Below are 19,706 nucleotides of genomic sequence, written 5' to 3' on the forward strand. Positions count from 1 at the left end.
ATGCATACTTGAGATTGGAAGGTAGTGTTTTAAGCTCAAGAGTTGGTGGAAAAACTAAAGATGAGACCGGTGGAGTGCTAGAGAGTGGAGGAAGAGGTTCTATTGGAGTTTTTCAAGATGGAAAATCTAAGCTTGCAACAGATTCCATCAGATTGCTTACTTCATTCATTGATTTTTCATCATCAAATCCATAATTTCTATACATTTCAAGAAGACAAGAAGCAAGAGGATCATCGGATAAAAAAGATGAAAGACTATCCTCAATTGGTTGTTTCATTACCATCGTTGGAATTGATTCCTCAATAACCTCATCTAACACATCAACAAGGCAACACTCATCTTCATATATGGGATGTCGACTTGCATGGAAAACATTAAGTTTGATCATCATATTGCCAAAAGAAAGGTCCATAATCCCGGATCTACAATTAATTATTGCATTTGTGGTGGCAAGGAATGGTCTTCCCAAGATGATTGGGATGTGGTTGGTGGGATTAGCAACCGGTTCGGTATCAAGAACTACAAAATCAACTGGAAAGTAGAATTTATCCACTTTGACAAGGATGTCCTCAACCATGCCCCTAGGTGTTTTGACGGATCTATCGGCCATTTGAAGCACCACCGAGGTTGGCTTCAATTCATTCAACCCTAATTGGACATATACGGAGTAAGGAATCAAATTAACACTTGCACCTAAGTCAAGAAGAGCTCTACGAATTTCATAGGTTCCAATTACATAAGAAATATTCGGAGCACCGAGATCTTTGAACTCAAGTGGAGTGTTTTGTTAAAGAATGGAGCTCACTTGCTCCGAGAGGAACACTTTTTTAGGGCTTGGTCCCTTGATCTTCCTCTTTTGTGTGCAAAGATCTTTCAAGAATTTTGCATAAGGTGGAATTTGCTTAATGGCATCCAAAAGAGGAAGATTGATGTTGACTTGCTTAAAAACTTCTATCATGTCTTGTATTTTCCCTTCTTGCCTCCCATAAGGCGAAGTTTCTTTTAAAGCATAAGGGAATGGAGCTTTTGGCTCACAAGACTTTGTAATTGGAGAGGATGATAGAGAAGATTGAGAATTCCGGTTAGGATCATTTTCATTTAAGGAAGTAGGAGTGGAATTGGGAATTGGATGGGTGACAACTTTAGGTTGCACCGATTCACTATCTTCCTTTGGTAGTTCAACCCTATTGTCCACTTGCTTACCACTTCTCAAGGTGGTGATGGCTTGCGCTTGAGCTTGGGAAGAACACATCGATGTAAGGTTTGCTTCCACACAAAATTGGGCTTTTGGATTCCTTTCGGGTTGACTAGGTAATTTCCTAATTTCTCTTTCATTCCCAATTTCTCTTTCATTCAAGGCATTAGCTATAGTCCCAATTTGGGATTTAAGCTTTGATATGGATTGAGAGTGGAATGCAACAAGTTGGTATCCTTCTCTAAGCTACCCAAGGCCATCAAAACCTTATCTTCAAATGCGGAATTACTAGAAAGTGCTTGAGGATAATGAAAGCCAACTTGGGAATCACACATTTGAGAATGTGAGAGGTCATTCATCCTTTGATGATGGAAAGAAGAAGAAATAAACCCTTAAGAATCTCTATTTCTTTATGAGGTGGAATGTATTTTCTTTGAAGATTTTTAGCTTGATAAGGGCTTTCATTCCGCAATGGAACATATGTATTTGAATAAGGGTGAGCAAATGTAGCATTAACTTGTTCAAAGTGTTCATTAACAACATGTCCATGGGGACAATCAAAAGTAGTATGCAAGACACTTGAACATGTCATGCAAGGCTCACAAAGATTAGTTGTATGATGAAAAGGAGATGAATTGATAGCCGATTTTTGATTCAACAAGAATTGATTAAGTTTTTGAGAAATAGTTTTAACCTCGGCTACAATTTCCCTTGAACTTTTAATTTGATACACTGTTACACTTTTCTCCTTTTTATTAAAACCATGATCAAGCCGAGAAGTGTAATATTTGTGCAAAGAGTTTTAACTCATTGTTTCAAAAAGGTGCCAAATGTCATCTTCATGTTTTCCAAAATACGAACCTCCACATGAGGTATCAACTATGTCCTTTTGCATGTCGGATAGGCTTTTATAGAAGTATTGGATAACTTGCCATTTTGGAATACCGTAATGCGGACACTTTCTTAGCAAGTCATTCAATCTCTCCCAAGCCTCATGCAACAACTCTCCTTCCCTTTGAGAAAATTCTCTAATTGAATCACACATTACATTGGTCAAACTTACAGGGTAAATTTTTTTTAAAAACTCATTTTGCATTTGCGCCCAAGATGTTTTTGAATTTACCCCTAAAGTATTGAACCAATGCTTTGCTTTATTTTTAAGCGTGAAAGGGAAGAGAAGTAATTTAAGAACTCCTCCGGGACATCTATGTACCTCATGGTGGAATATAGTTCAAGAAATTCATTAAGATGCCTATATGGTTCCTCTTCATCTAAGCCATAAAAGAGTGGACACATTTGAATGGTCTTAGGCTTGATTTCATATTGATTAGCCTCAAAATTAGGCAACACAATGCAAGTAGGTGCATGGTATGCATGAAGATTATAATGATCACGAAGGACCATTGGAGGAATTGGAGCTTGAACTCTGGGGCCATGTTGATTAAGAGGTAGGTTTTGCATGAAACGTGGGTCTAAGTAGCCAAGATTACCCTTTAGATTTTCCATGTGAATGTCTAGAATGTATGATATGACAAGGTCTATTCCCGACTACAAGCAACACACAAATCACAACAAAACAAGTAAGCACTCTTCCTTCGCAACAAATCAACAATCAACAAACTTCCTCTACATACAATGTTCCCATACTCCCATGCTCAAACAATATGCAAGAAAAGTAAATTGCCTCCACGCGGGCTCACGATTTATCTAAGAATTTAAAAACTAGCATCCACACGGCCGACGATTTAACTAAGGGATTGAGTAAAGAAAGTCTCACAAAGGTCTTTTAGCACTTCAATTCCAAATTTATAGCTTAGCAATTTTTTTAAATTTTTAGCACTTTTCCTTGCTTGCTTAGCTCCTTTGCTTGAATGCTCCTTTGCGTGCTTCCTAGCTTAATGCTCCTTGTCAAAGATGAATAAACACAATAAGTAATCAAAAGAAGATTAAAAACAAAGTAAAGACACGATCAAAAAAGTACTAATTCCTAATTGATTCCACAAATACGACGTTGCCTAATCCCCGACAACGGCACTAAAAACTATGGTCGTCGTCCTACCATAAGCTTAAGAGTGTGCATTAAGGCGAGGGCCAAGTTTTACATTTATAGAAGCCACTACTACCTTCACTAAAAATATAGTTAGGGTGATTAAGGATCGTCCCAAGGGATTGGAGTCAAATTTGGTTGTGGAATCACAATTAGGGTTAGTAGGTCGAGTGATCAAACAAATAGTTGGTTGGTTGATTAAACTAAAGAGCAAATTAAACTAAATAATGGAATGCAATAAAGAGTAAGTAAGAGAGAGAGAGATCTTGGGGTTTAGAGGTCACCACCAAACAATACTTTTCTACACCCTTAACAAGTGACTAATGAGGGAAATGTGTGTTACATTATTGATGTGTGTGTGTGTGTTTGGTTGATTCAATTAGCAAGGGTGACCAATTAAGTATATATTGTCTAAGCAACATGTGAAAAACATAATATATCTAACAATTAAGTATATATTGTCTAAATAGCATGTGAAAAACACAATATATCTAGCAAGTCGTTAATCCTTTCATTAAGCTCACAAGCCAAATACACCACAAGGTTAGAGACATATGCTACTTGCATTCAAAAGTATGGAACATCAAAAAACAAGCATGAATTGTCCTCCCATCTAACAACTCTGTTACCACTATACTACAATTAAGCTAATGACATGAAATTAAACTAATTAAGCTAAGGGAGAGGCACAATCCATCAAGAAATGAGCATGAACCATCTAGAAAATTACAAGAGCATTCTATTAAGCACTATGTTTTGACAATCTCTAGATCTATGGCATTAATACACATAGACATGTACCAATAACACAAGAAATAGAGACAAACACATGAACATCTATTTTAGCATACATAGACATATTGATAGAATGAAATGATCAATTGGAAGCATTAAACCACATAAATCATTAAATAAACAAGATCTATATATATAAAAGTGCCAAAACATGTATTACAATACTAATCCCTCAATAATACACAAAATCAAGATGTAGAAAGTATGCTTGGGGCTAACTCTAGCCCCAAGAGGATGTCTAGCCACTCATAGTAATGCTTCTCTAACCCTCAAGGGCTAACTCCATGGTAGAGATTTGCTCCTTGGTTGATGAAGAGTCTCCAATGGTGTCTCTAGCATCCTCCTCCTCTAAGCTTGCTCTCCAAGAGTTCTTACAAGGTATGAGATGATATCATCTAAAAAGTAATCCTTATCCTTATATAGGTAGGTCAAATGACATACAAAATGAGCTGGGGTCGTGCACAAAATATTCCCCAATGATTGGATAAAGGATAACTTCTTGTGAGCTGGAGATTTAACTTTTTCGCACTGGAGGAAGTTCGATCGATCAAATCTTGGACTTGGATCGATCGAATATGGCTGAGATCTATCGAACTGAAGTTGAATCGATCCTCAATGGCAGCGCTTTTTGGATAAAAACAAATCTGAGATATTTTGAAGATATTTTTAGGAAAAGGATAAAAGTGGTTGGTAGGGTAGTACAACTAGATAAGATCAATCATTTGGATAAGGACAAGGCTGTTCGATCGATCGAAGAATGATGTTAGATCGATCGAACTTTTGAGATCTCTGAAAATGTCATCATGGCTCTGATCCATCTTGAAGTGCTGAGATCAATCATGTTGGATCGATTAAACTTTGATCTGAGATCGATCAAAGATGTTGATTTCCACCTTTTTCTTCCTTTTGCTTCCACTTAGCTCATTTCTTTGATTCATCCTAGAATTGTTTCATTTCTGCTCTTATTTGGCTAAGTTAGCTTATTTTTGGCATAAGTGCCTGAAAATGGAAATAATACGAAATCAATCTAAAACGGTAAAGTATGATAGATAAAGGTACTAGAATGCCTAAGCTTAAGGGGTTTAAATACGCACTTTTCAACATTCATCATCGAGACTCTAAAGAAAGAATAGGCGGAGTACTAGAAAGTGGAGGAAGAGGATTAAGTCTAGATTTCCATGGAGGAAAATCTGTGATAAGAGTGGAATTGAGCATAGAATTTACTTCAACTATCGAAGATTCAATATCAAAATCTTCATAATTGAAGTGATTCAGACAAGTTTTTAAAGGATCCTTAGATAAAATAGTTGGGAGTGATTCCTTAACCAACTCATCAATAACATCAAAGAAGAAGCATTCACTATCATCATAGGGATGATGAATAGCATTGAAGATGTTTAGCTTGACTTTCATATTTCCAAAAGATAAATCCATGGCTCCAGTCCTACAGTTAATGCAAGCATTCATTGTGGCTAGAAAAGGACGCCCAAGAATAACTAGAATATACTTTTTGGAATCATGGATCGGTTCTGTATCAAGAACTAAGAAATTAACCAAAAAAAAAAAAAAAAACTTGTACACATTTATGAGTACATCTTCAATAATACCCCGTGGTTGTCTGACAGAATGATCAGCAAGTTATAGAACAACCGACGTAGGTTTTAACTCACCCAGACCTAACTTCTCATACATCGAGTAAGGAATAAGATTAACACTTGCACCAAGATCAAGAAGTGCTCGCTCTATCACATTGTTTCCAATGATGCAAGAAATTGTAGGAGCACCAGGATCTTTAACCTTTAGAGGAGTGTTATACTTAAGAATAGCACTGACTTACTCCACAAGACAAATTTTCTTAGAAACTTGGCTTTTGGATTTTCTCTTGAGAGTACACAAGTCCTTTAAAAATTTAAAGTAGGCTGGAATTTGCTTTATAACATCAAGCAGAGGAAGATTAACTTTGACCTGTTTAAAGACCTCCATCATATCTTGAATTTTATTCCCTTGTTTACTAAAGTGGGAGGGTTCCTTAAAACGTTCAGGATAAGATGCTTTTGGCTTATAAGCTGTCTCAGGATTAGGAGCAAATGAAGAAGTGACTCCACCTTCAACTCCTGTTGTGGATTGTGGAAAAGAACTTGAGGAAACATCCTTAGGATGGGGATTATGAATGATAGAAATAATGGGAACCCTAAGCCTCTCTCTTTCTTCCTGTCCCTTTTCAACTTGATTATCAACCACTCTACCACTCCTCAATGTAGTAATAGCCTAAACTTGCTCATGATGAATACCTGAGGAATTGGTTTCATCAATCATATAAGTTTTCCCTTTCGGGTTGGCTACTGGCTAACTAGGCAGCTTTCCATCCTCTCTTCGAGATAGAGTACTCACTATTTGCCCAACTTGTGCCTCTAACTTTGCTATGGCTTGTGAACGAGAATTTAGAAGTTAGGTATTGGCTTTAAGATCAATAAGAGCATTGAGTACTTGATTCTCAAAAGCAGAATTTCTTGGAGGAGATGGAAGATTAGGAGTTTGAGTAGGTTAATTCCTAAATTGAGGTGGACAATAGATACCAGGTTGATTGAAAGAATTATTTTGTGACATAGAATTGGATGGATTTTGATACTGTCCTTGAGATTGAGGAACAATGGTTCCTTGGCTTTGATTACGCCATGATAGATTTGGATGATCTCTCCAGCCAGAGTTATATGTAGAAGCATATGGATTGTAAGCTGGTCTAGAGAATGTAGCATTCACTTGTTCCTGTGGGATCTCAGATGATTGTCCCATTATAGGGCAAGTGTCAGCAAAATGGGAAAGATTAGCTCAGATGGAACAAACTTCCTTTGGCAAGGCAGTTTGTGGATTAGCAACAGGAGCAAAACCAGATGATAGAATTTGATCAAACCTACAGTTCAAGGCTTTTATTTGAGCGGCTAACTCACTAGATTTGTCTACCTCAAAGACTTCTTCAACTTTATGCATTCTAGGTGAAGACCTAGACCTAAAGGAAGATGCGTGCTGCATTGAATTTTCACTTAGGGCCTCAAACAGTTCCCAAGCGTCAGCTGGACTCTTACGCAAAAAAGCTCCATTACTAGATGCATCAACCATGTTTCTATAAGAATCAGAGAGACTATCATAGAAAATTTATATTAAGTACCATTGAGCAATATCATGGTGTGGACATTTTCTTATAAGATCATTATATCTTTCCCATGCATCATGGAACTGTTCTCCCGGGATTTAGGAAAATGCCATAATTTTTCTTCTCATTTGACAGGTTTTACCTACTGTGTAGTACATTTTCAAGAACTCTTATTACAACATCTCCCGTGTAGATATTAAATTTGGTGGAAGGGAATGCAACCAAGTTCTTGCTTTGTCCTTGAGAGAGAATTGGAAAAGTCGCATCTTGAATAAATCATTGGTAAGAGTGGTCAACTTGGTAGTTGAACATAATTCCAAAAATATATCCAAGTGCATATAGGGATCCTCTGTTGTATACCCATGGAAGGTAGGAAGCATTTGGATCATAGCAGGCTTGATCTCAACATGGGTTGCATCAGCATCCGGAAATACAAAGCATGAATGAGAAGTGTATGCGGTAGGATGAAATGGTCCCTCAATTGTGGTTGTGGAGGGATAGGTGGAGCCCATCCTCCATTACCATTACCATTACCATTGCCATTACCCAGTGCATCACGATTATCAGTCATATTATCAGAGGAACTTCCTATTGTATTCAAATATTTTTTAAGTTTTCTTAATTGGCTAAGAGTTCTCTCTATTTCAGGATCATGCACTAAAGGTTTTGACCGAGAATGACGAGTTAACATGCATTAATTACACTAATCCTAAAAGTAACAAAAATAAAATTTCCCAAGTAAAAGAAAACAGCTAAAACTCACAGAAGGTTTAATAAACCAAAGCTTTTATCCCTTAAACGTCTTTATCCTCACTACTAATTTCCTATACCTAAAAAGAAAAAGAATTAAGGTGAGATATCAAAAAGTCCGAAGATTGGTAAACCAAAATAAACTAATTAAAACTAAACTAAACAACAACTCTTCCTGGTAACTGCGCCAAAAATTATTGTGTGTAAATTTTACCACTCGCAATAGAACGATCCTTATAGGATAGCACTATAGAGAGGGTGTCGAACCCACAGGGAGATGAGAATTTATGTTTAGCCTTTCATTAATTTTTATTGGTTCACAAGTAACTGGTTGAAGTGTTTGATTGGTTGTCATGATTAAAAACTAAAATTAAACCAAAATTAAGCTAAAGTGATCAGAGAGAGAGATCTTAGGGCTTTGATTTCACCACAATCAACATACTATGGTTAATTATTTTAACTCTGAGGATTTAACAAATTATGTTTTAAATCGGATTTTAAAGAAAGATATTTTATAAAATTCAGTTAACTATAACCTATCTGTGGTTAGCATGGACTATCCACTTACCTACTCTAACTACTTTAACAACTTTGTAAATAAGCCATCTTTCCTAAGCATAGTCTATTAAAACATTCTTTTATAAAAACGTTGGAACACCATTATATGACCTCTATTCTTATGTCTGGCAGGGCTCCGCCAGATACTATCCAGTAAGAATAGGTTGAGAATAGAAAACAAACACTTATATCTAAGACAATGTAATAACAATTTGTAATCTATTTAAAGCATTAAATCCAACTGAGTTGTCTCAATTGCTCATAGTCATATAATCAAAAACATAATACACATTAAATAATCCTAGAGTTAAGAACAATCAAACCATAATACTAGATTGGGTTACATCAGTGCTCTAAGAGAGGAATTAGCTACTCATGACGATGTCGGATATCATCTGTGTTGGAGTCATCTCCATCGTCACGGACGACAATTCTCTTCTTAAGATCTTCACCTTCTAAGGTTGTGGAAACCCTAAAAGCCGCCACCACATTATCAGCCTTCTAAAATAATACAAGAAGTCTATCATGGCCTATGCCTTATTTTATATAAGAAAATAAAGGCTTAGGGGGCTTTTAGGTCTTCTGGCCCATCTGGGATGAGATACGACTTGTAAAGAGAGTAATCCCGTAACTTAAATCTGACATGTCATGGAAGGCTTGAGCTTTAGGAACAAGGGCTCTAGCTTTAAGGTTTGGGCTCGAGCTTTGGGAACAAGGCTCGAGCTTTAAGAATTAGTGCTCGATCTTCACTTTGACACTTAGGTAAATTTCTTCAACTATTTTTCGAAGCGTCTTTTTCTTCAACACTTAGAATATTCTTGGGCTTCATCTCTTTTGACATTGCTTGATCCAAGCTTCATGAGCTCGAGCACTAAGTACCAGGCTTGAGCTTTAGATAATGGTACTCAATTCTTGAGGTTAGGCATGAGGCCTTGGGAGCGTGGTTCTTCTATGGAAATCAACTCTTCAAATTCCTACGCCTTGTGCTTAAGCTTGAGAGTCAAGGCTCAAGCACCCTGGGTTAGGCTCGAGCACCTTGAAGGTAAGGCTCGAGCACCTTGAAGGTAAGGCTCGAGCTTTAATGCCCTATTGATTTTTCTTCTTTGACTTGTAGGGCTCGAGCTTTGGATCCTGAATTCTTCCAAACTTCACCATTTAAGCTCTCAATTTGCTCTGGATAACTGACAGTGACTCTGTAAGCTTTGATAGCAGTCTTTTCATCATAAAATTTCAGTTTTAACAGTTTCTCTGGGAAACTACCTATAAACACACATTAAATATAAATCAGTCTAACAATGGATAGAAGTATCACTTTAGGTCTTAACATATGTATATTTAGGGGCTCGAATATGCAATATTCAGCGCTTATCAGCTACACATTGTTTTTTTTTGGATATATGGTTTTGGTTTTATTTGCTATCTATGGATTTTTGGGATTTTGTTATCAATCTTAGATATTCTGCACTTTACACTGCTATATACCATGATTTTTGTTCAGTTCTTAGTTGCACCTCTCATTTATATCATTGATGCATATACTTTGACAATTGTTAATGTGACCATTTTTATACAGGTTTTCAGAAACTAAGTTTGGGGGTGCTGTGATACCCCTCGGATCCGAGACACGGGTTGATCAGGCTCAGGCCCAAACCCGAGGGAATATCAAACAATTAAAGTATTTTAATACGAACACAGATGACAAAAAGAAACAATAAAGATAGAATAAAGCTGAAAGAACTAATAATAATAAAACCCTCCATGTATAACTGAAAATTGAAACTCCAATCCTCCAAAACTTCAAGGTTACAACTTGGGAATCCACTGGTGGACCCCTAACCAAAAGTTCAACTGAAACTAAAAACTGAAAATAGATAATGCTAGAAACATCGAGAGAAGTCCTACGTAATCAGATGAATGTGAGACTGTCCTCGACAAGCACGATTAAGCTCTAAGGCTGGAACCGTCCTGTACCTGAAAAGAATAATGAAGGAGTGGGTCAGACCCACGAGCAAGTTCTAATCTAACTGCAATCCATACAGTGACCCGATACGCAGATACACTGTAGACACCTCACAATATCTATCTAGTCCATACGTACAAATATATCCACACTAAGGGACATTCACTAGTCTATAATAGGGTCTCAACCTGAATAGAAGGCAACATACGAATACGCACCCAAAGGTGGGCATGAGTACCTAAAACTAACAGGGTACACCTCAACCTATTATAACCAGCTACGCATCCACTGCATATACGCACCCTTACCAATGAGTCTGAGACTCAAGCTCAACTCGTGGTACCATAAACATATATATAAAGTCCGTCCAAATCCAGGGTATGCAATTCAAATATTTATTAAACTGACATACAATAAACCAACTAGTTAGTCACTCAACTTATTCAATTGATATGACTTAACTACTATCCGTTAATCCAAGAAGTCATCCAACTTGGTTACAGCTAATCTGACTTAGTCACAATTAGGATTCGATATCTTTCAATCCATTCCATTAATCCATTAGGTTAGGTTTATGCATTTTGAACTAAACCGTCCCTAGTATGTCACCGTCCAATACCGATACATACAATCCTCCACATCCATGTAAATTACAACATATATAATAGTTCAATAATTTACAGACCAAAAACCACCATCCAAATAATTGCAGAAGGAATCTTAACAATCTAGCAATTAAAACCCAGTAGTAATTCATGTAATTGCATCGAAGAATTAACTATTCTAACAATTAACATCCAAAACATACATAGTTCAAATTTGATATAACAATGACCCTATCATGTTTTTAAAATCAGTTCTATAATAATATTATAGTCCAATAAATTGCTAAATTAATTCAAGCGATTTAGTTCCTTCCATCCGGTAACAGCGTACTAAGTTGTATACGTTCTGACCTCTGTTCCAACTCCGGCCAGTTACAATCTTTCTGTTGGGTTTTAAAACTAATTTAAGAGTCATATTTAAGCCTAATAGCATCCCCAAGATTTTATTACAATAATTTGAAACCAATTACAGAGATTAAACGAAGCCATTAAATTAGTATGCTTGAAGAACAACACTGAAAATTAATTTAAGAAAATTTCAGTTCTCTTCCAAACCCTTTGTTCCCCTTTACCACTGAACCTAAGGTTCTTATATCAATCCCAATAACATCCCCATGGTTCATTTACAGAGATTAAAAGCAATTCCAAAGACTAAAGTTACAACAGAGCAACATGCTTAAAGAACAGAAAACTGAAACGAGACATGCATGAACTGTAACAGATTGATTTTCAACATAAACAGATCATTCACATGACATATATTAAACATATATCTTCCAGTTATTGATTGGTTAAACCCTAGAGATTATCTAGGTGCACAGAACACGAGCCAAAGAGAAGGAGAAAGAGAAGAACTTGCCTGTGATTTCAGTTATGAAATCTCGGCGTCGTCTTTAATTTTTCCGGCAATTACTGCAACACTGTCTAGCCTCCTACAACTCCGTCTCTAAACCTTACTCAACCTCCTTGATCCTCTCTGTAAAATTCCCCTCAAGCCTTCCTATGTTTCTCTCACAACTGCTTTCTATTTCTCCCTCTGTATCTTGGGTACGTGACAATGCTTTTGTATTCTAGAACCCTAAATCCATACAATATTCTATTTATATATAGAGACGTAAAATAAACCCTATTGACTGTACGTGTAGAGACAGAGCCCTAATTATAATCCCCATTGGCCCATAACAAAACCTACGTCGTAAAACAGTGTCGGCTACATACGAACTCCATTATACAATTAACACTATAACCTAATGCAATAAATAAAACCTTAAACTTAATCCAATTAAAATAACCCACGAAATTGAAATAATTAAACAAAAATAATTAAACTAAAACAACCAACCAAACTAACACAAAACAAATAACAAATAATTAAACAAATAATCAAAAGACAACAATTAAAATCATTAAATAAAACAAACAAAACAAAATAATTAACAAATAATTCAAATTCTAATTAACACAATTAAACAAATAATTAAATAAAATGCAACCAATAATAAAATAAATTCCAGGAATATCCTTTAAAATTAAGGGTATTACATTCTTCCCCCCTAACAAAAGGAATTCCGTCCTCGGAATTCGCTCTTACCTTCTTACAATATTTTAGGAAATTGCGAGCGAATGACATCCTCCCGTTCCCAAGTGGACTCAGCCTCATTGTGATGACTCCACTGAACACGCACCAAAGGAATCACCTTATTATGAAGGATCTGATCCCGACGATCGACAATACGACATGGTGGCTCCAAATAAGTTGCATCCGGCTGCAACTCAATGTCCCCAACATCTATATGCTGATACCGATCCTCATCTCGCAGAAATTTCCACAACATGGACACATGGAATACGTTGTGTACACGGTCCAAATTATCCAGCAGTGCCAACTGATAAGCAACAGCTCCAACTCGATCCGTAATCACGAATGGACCGACAAACCGCGGTGCCAACTTCCCTTTCTTCCCAAAGTGCATAACACCTTTCATAGGTGACACTTTGAGTAGAACCTGATCTCCAACTCGAAACTCCAAAACACGAGTGCGACGATCAGCATAGCTCTTCTGCCTACTTTAGGCAGTACGCATGCGATCTCAAATAAGAGCAATCTTTTCAGAGGTATCCTTGATGAACTCAGGACCTAAGAATCGATTCTCTCCAACCTCCATCCAACAAACAGGTGATCGACACGGTCGACCGTATAACGCCTCAAAAGGTGTCATCCCAATAGTCTTCTAGAAACTATTGTTATAAGCAAACTCCACAAGTGGCAAATATTCCTCCCAGTGGCCCTTGAAATCCAGAACACACGACCGAAGCATATCTTCCATAATCTGATTCACCCTCTCAGTCTGTCCGTCAGTCTGAGGATGATAAGCAGTACTAAGGTGTAACTCCGTACCTAAAGCCTGCTGAAAACTCTTCCAAAATCCAGATACAAAGCTCGAATCCCTATCCGATATAATAGACAATGGAATGCCATGTAGCTTCACAATCCCTGAAATGTAAAGCCTCGCCAACTGTTCCGAAGTGTAGTCAGTGCAAATAGGCAAGAAATGAGCTGACTTGGTCAACCTATCCACAATGACCCATATGGAATTATGCCCCTTGAAAGAATTTGGCAACCCTTCCACAAAATCCATAGATATGTTCTCCCATTTCCACTCCAGAATTGGTAGTGACTGTAGAGCTCCTGGTGGCCTCTGATGATCAATCTTAACCATCTGACAAGTACTACACTGAGAAACAAAAAGAGCAATGTCCTTCTTCATACCTGCCCACCAAAACTGCCGCTTCATATCTTGATACATCTTATCGCCTCCTGGATGAACAGAGAACTCAGAGTGGTGAGTCTCAGTCATCACATCCTTCCTCAAATTATCAGCAGAAGGTACCACTAACCGTCCCTTGTACCTTAAACCTCCATCAGCCCCAACATAGTAGAATGGAACCTCTCCGGAAGCTATCTCTGCGCCCTTGTCGACACACTGCTGATCGGTGAGTTGTGCTTGTAAAACCTTGCGAATGATGGAAGGTGTAACCACCATGCAAGCCATAAAAGTGTCTGACAACTCATCTACATTCTTCAAAGCATTCCACTCAGTAGTGAATAGAGCAGAAAGACTACCAACAAGTCGGCGACTGAGTGCATCCGCCACTACATTCGCTTTCCCTGGATGGTACTGTATAGAAAAATGATAGCCTTTTACAAACTCCAACCATCTGCGCTGTCTCATATTCAGCTCCCGCTGAGTGAACAAGTACTGCAGACTCTTGTGATCACTGAATAATCTGAAGGACTCACCCAACAGATAATACCTCCAAATACGCAAGGCAAAAACCACTGCTGCCAACTCCAAATCATATGTTGGATAATTAAGCTCATGAGGCTTAAGTTTCTGAGATCCATAAGAAATCGGTCGCTCCTCCTGCATCAATCACATCCAAGACCCTGCAACGAAGCATCCGTGTAAACAAGATACTCTATCCCGCTCTGCGGAGTAGCCAGAACCGGTGCAGAAGTCAACTTCCTTTTCAGCTCATCAAAAGCTCGCTGACAGTGTTCATCCCACACGAACTGTACACCCTTCTTGGTCAGATGAGTGAGTGGTCCTGCTATCTTGGAGAACCCCTGGATGAATCTCCTGTAATATCCTGCCAGACCGAGAAAACTCCGAATCTCAGTAGGTGATGTAGGCTGTCCCCACTCAACCACCGCTGAAACCTTGGCCGGATCCACTGCTATCCCCTTTTCTGACACCACGTAACCCAGAAATTTCATCTCCCGCTGCCAAAATTCGCACTTCTCGAACTTTGCATATAATTGGTGCTCACGAAGCGTCTGCAAGACTATGCGAAGATGTCTAGCATGATCGTCTTCCGACCGAGAATAGATCAAGATGTCATCAATAAAGACAATAACAAACTGATCCAAATAAGCCCGGAAGACTCTATTCATTAAGTCCATGAACACTGCAGGTGCATTAGTCATCCCAAACGGCATAACACGAAACTCATAAGAACCATATCTCGTGAGAAATGCTGTCTTAGGAACATCTTGCTCCCTAACCCTCAGCTGATGATACCCAGAGCGCAGATCAATCTTGGAGAAGTATGTGGCTCCCCTTAACTGATCAAACAAGTCATCAATCCTGGGCAAAGGATACTTGTTACGAATCGTAACCTTGTTCAACTCCCTGTAATCTATACACAGACGAAGTGAACCATCCTTCTTCTTCACAAATAGAACCGGTGCTCCCCAAGGTGATGTACTCCTATGAATAAAACCCTGGCTGAGTAACTACTGAATCTGATCCCTCAGTTCTCTCATCGCTACCGGTGCCATCCTATAGGGTGCCCTAGCAATAGGCGCAGTGCCTGGAGCTAAGTCTATCACAAAATCGATCTTGCGACTAGGTGGCAACCCTGGAATCTCATGAAATACATCCAGGAAATCCTGTACAATCGGTATGTTATCCAATGGCACAATAATCCCCTCCTCATTTTCCTCCTCCATATGGAACAAATAGGTGCTACCGCCCCCTTTAGAACGTGGTATAGCTACTACATACATATCCTGACCAGGTATGGTAAAAATAATAGATCTATCAAAACAATCAACTTGGGCATGGTAGTGAGACAACCAATCCATCCCAAGTATCACATCATAAGTGTGCATATCCAGGACCAGTAGATTGGCTAGAAATCTGAGTCTGCTAATATCTAATGTCACAGGCCCATCACTCTCATGTATAATAGTTGTATCACCCAATGGTGTAGAAATACCCTGAGGTCTAGTGCATACCCTCGTCCTCATCCCAGATAAAGTAACAAAAGTCTTAGCTACAAATGAGTGTGTAGCACCCGTATCAAATAAAACACGTCCATGTAAACCATGAATAGGAAACTTACCCTCAATAGTCTGAGGTGCCTGAACATCCTGTGGCATGGGGTTATACACCCTACCATAGTGCAACTACTGTGGTCCCTGTCCCTGAGTCTGCGGCGGTGCCGGTAAAGCTAGATGTGTCTATCCCTGAATCCGTGGAACTTGTGGAGCTGGTAGAGGCACTGGTGCCTTCTGTCCCTGCTGCACATACTGTCCCTGTCCCTGTCCTGCTTTAGGACACTACCTGGTGGTATGACCATACTCTCCACAAGTGTAACAACTACCCTGGAAAGTACCAAATGGCCTCTTTTGTCGGTTAGCCTATGGCTGACCCTGTCCTGCCTGTGGTCCCCCATTCTGTTGCCTCTGAATAGGTGCCCCATTCCGATGAGCATCTGAACCACCCTTGTGCTTCTTCCAAGGCTGTTGTCCCTAGAACTTGCCTTTGTCATTCTGCCGGTGACCATTGCCGTTCCCCTTTTCAGCTGACTGATTAGTAGAGTCTTTATCACCTCGCTTCTCACCACGAGCCTGTCTGATGTCCACAGTCAACTGGTACTGTTGTAGAGCGGCGTCTACCACCTGAGCATAGGTAGTATAGGCTAGACTACCTGTAATAGCTCTCTTGATAGACCACATCAGTCCCTTGATGAAACTGTTACGCTTCTTCTCCTCCGTATCCACCTCCTCCGGTGCAAAGAGAGACAAGCGTGTGAACTGCTGCTCATACTCCGCCACTGTCATGTTTCCCTACTGCAGATTTAGAAACTCAGTCTTCATAGCTGCCCTGACTGCATAGGGAAAATTTTCTCGTCAAAGCGAGCACTGAACTCATCATAAGACAAGGTCATCCTCTCCTCTGGGGTGGTAACTGACTCCCACCACCGTAGTGCATCCCCAACTAACTTGAAAGTAGCAAGCATCTGCTTCTGAACCTCCGTGCACTGAACCAAACGAAGGTGACGCTCAATGTCCTGTTTCCACTGGTGAGCTGCTCTCGCATCGGTTAAGCCTGAGAACACAGGTGGACTCCCCTTTGTGAAAGAGCTCCTAGCCTTTCCTCAAGAATCTGTCTGAACCACTGGTGCTGGTACAGGTGCCTGCTGAACCTGTGGTTGGTTCCGGAGTACAGCTATTACCCCAGCCTCTATAACCTGAGCAACAAGGTCATAGAGGTGTGGAGGAATCTCTGGATCTCTGACCCGACCCTGAGCTTGTTGAACTTCCTCCTGCTCTTCCTGAAACCCTGGCATTTGCTGCTCTTCTTCCATTTGCCGACGTTATAGACGTTCCTGCTGTCTACGTGCCGCTCTCCTCTGTTGACTGTTCATGTTCTGTCCTCTTCCAGTGTTAACCATGCTGTTAACATAGAAAGACAGACATCAGTATGAGTTTAAACGAACCGTAAAAGAATTCAACGAATCCTAAACATGAGCTCGATATAAAAAAAAATCGCTACGCGGAAGTCATAATACGAAACGTCCTAAAGACACTTGAACCTAGAGTGCTCTGATACCAACTGTGATACCCCTCGGATCCGAGACACGGGTTGATCAGGCCAAGGCCCAAACCCGAGGTAATATCAAACAATTAAAGTATTTTAATACGAACACAGATGACAAAAAGAAACAATAAAGATAAAATAAAGCTGAAAGAACTAATAATAATAAAACCCTCCATGTATAACTGAAAATTGAAACTCCAATCCTCCAAAACTTCAAGGTTACAACTTGGGAATCCACTGGTGGACCCCTAACCAAAAGTTCAACTGAAACTAAAAACTGAAAATAGATAATGCTAGAAACATCGAGAGAAGTCCTACGTAATCAGATGAATGTGAGACTGTCCTCGACAAGCACGATCAAGCTCTAAGGCTGGAACCGTCCTGTACCTGAAAAGAATAATAAAGGAGTGGGTCAGACCCACGAGCAAGTTCTAATCTAACTGCAATCCATACAGTGACCCGATACGCAGATACACCGTAGACACCTCACAATATCTATCTAGTCCATACGTATAAATATATCCACACTAAGGGACATTCACTAGTCCATAATAGGGGTCTCAACCTGAATAGAAGGCAACATGCGAATACGCACCCAAAGGTGGGCATGAGTACCTAGACCTAACAGGGTACACCTCAACCTATTATAACCAGTTACGCATCCACTGCATATACGCACCCTAACCAACGAGTCTGAGACTCAAGCTCAACTCGTGGTACCATAAACATATATATAAAGTCCGTCCAAATCCAGGGTATGCAATTCAACTATTTATTAAATTGACATACAATAAACCAACTAGTTAGTCACTCAACTTATTCAGTTGATATGACTTAACTACCATCCGTTAATCCAGGAAGTCATCCAACTTGGTTACAGTTGATCTGACTTAGTCACAATTAGGATTCGATATCTTTCAATCCATTCCATTAATCCATTAGGTTAGGTTTATGCATTTTGAGCTAAACCGTCCCTAGTATGTCACCGTCCCATACCGATACATTCAATCCTCCACATCCATGTAAATTATAACATATATAACAGTTCAATAATTTACAGACCAAAAACCACCATCCAAATAATTGCAGAAGGAATCTTAACAATCTAGCAATTAAAACCCAGTAGTAATCCATGTAATTGCATCGAAGAATTAACTATTCAAACAATTAACATCCAAAACATGCATAGTTCAAATTTGATATAACAATGACCCTATCATGTTTTTAAAATCAGTTCTATAATAATATTATAGTCCAATAAATCATAAATTAATTCAAGCGATTTAGTTCCTTCCATCCGGTAACAGCGTACTAAGTTGTATACTTATTTTCTGTTTTACCCTTTAGCACCGGGCCACACACTAAGCCACAAGTTCAAATTATTAAATAAAAGACTTCATCATAAATCTAAAATTTAATTTAGAATCATATTATAGCCCCTTAAATTGTCAAATCAAAATTAAACAATAAATTTCCTTCCAGCCGTTAACCGTACGCAAAGTTGATAAATAACGCACTGTTAATTCCACTAATACCAAGAGGGTATTTGATGCAATTCAAGACCTTTATTACATCATAAATTATTTATTAAAAAGCCCATTAAATTTTTAAAACTGTTCAAGAACCACAAGTGCCCAAACAGTAGCCAAAAAACACTGTACGCATCAAAAATGAAAGAGCCTGCTCTAGAAAAATAGAGCAGGCTCTAAATCAGCATAGAGCCGGCTCTACCACCACCTTGGAGCCGGCTCTAAACAGGTGGGAGCCGGCTCTTGGCATTCTAGAGCCGGCTCTCTCTCCCCCTGCGAGCTTCCCCTCCGTTTCAGCTTCGTTCTGACCTCTGTTCCAACTCCGGCCAGTTACAATCTTTCTGTTGGGTTTTAAAACTAATTTAAGAGTCATATTTAAGCCTAATAGCATCCCCAAGATTTTATTACAATAATTTGAAACCAATTACAGAGATTAAATGAAGCCATTAAATTAGTATGCTTGAAGAACAACACTGAAAATTAATTTAAGAAAATTTCAGTTCTCTTCCAAACCCTCTGTTCCCCTTTACCACTGAACCTAAGGTTCTTATATCAATCCCAATAACATCCCCATGGTTCATTTACAGAGATTAAAAGCAATTCCAAAGACTAAAGTTACAACAGAGCAACATGCTTAAAGAACAGAAAACTGAAACAAGACATGCATGAACTGTAACAGATTGATTTTCAACATAAACAGATCATTCACATGACATATATTAAACAT

General features: G+C 38.8%; 1 non-coding gene across 1 annotated transcript; it reads left to right on the plus strand.

The window, feature by feature from the left end:
• The first annotated feature begins 7,212 nt into the window (after positions 1-7,212).
• On the plus strand, positions 7,213-7,318 carry LOC132272138 (small nucleolar RNA R71). The gene has a single exon (XR_009469974.1). It is a non-coding gene; the product is annotated as a small nucleolar RNA R71 (small nucleolar RNA).
• Positions 7,319-19,706: the final 12,388 nt, after the last annotated feature.

Source organism: Cornus florida, unplaced genomic scaffold (genome assembly GCF_030987335.1).
Source record: "Cornus florida cultivar Cherokee Brave unplaced genomic scaffold, ASM3098733v1 CherokeeBrave_3.0.0_Hap2_Chr08, whole genome shotgun sequence".
Lineage (NCBI taxonomy): Eukaryota > Viridiplantae > Streptophyta > Magnoliopsida > Cornales > Cornaceae > Cornus > Cornus florida.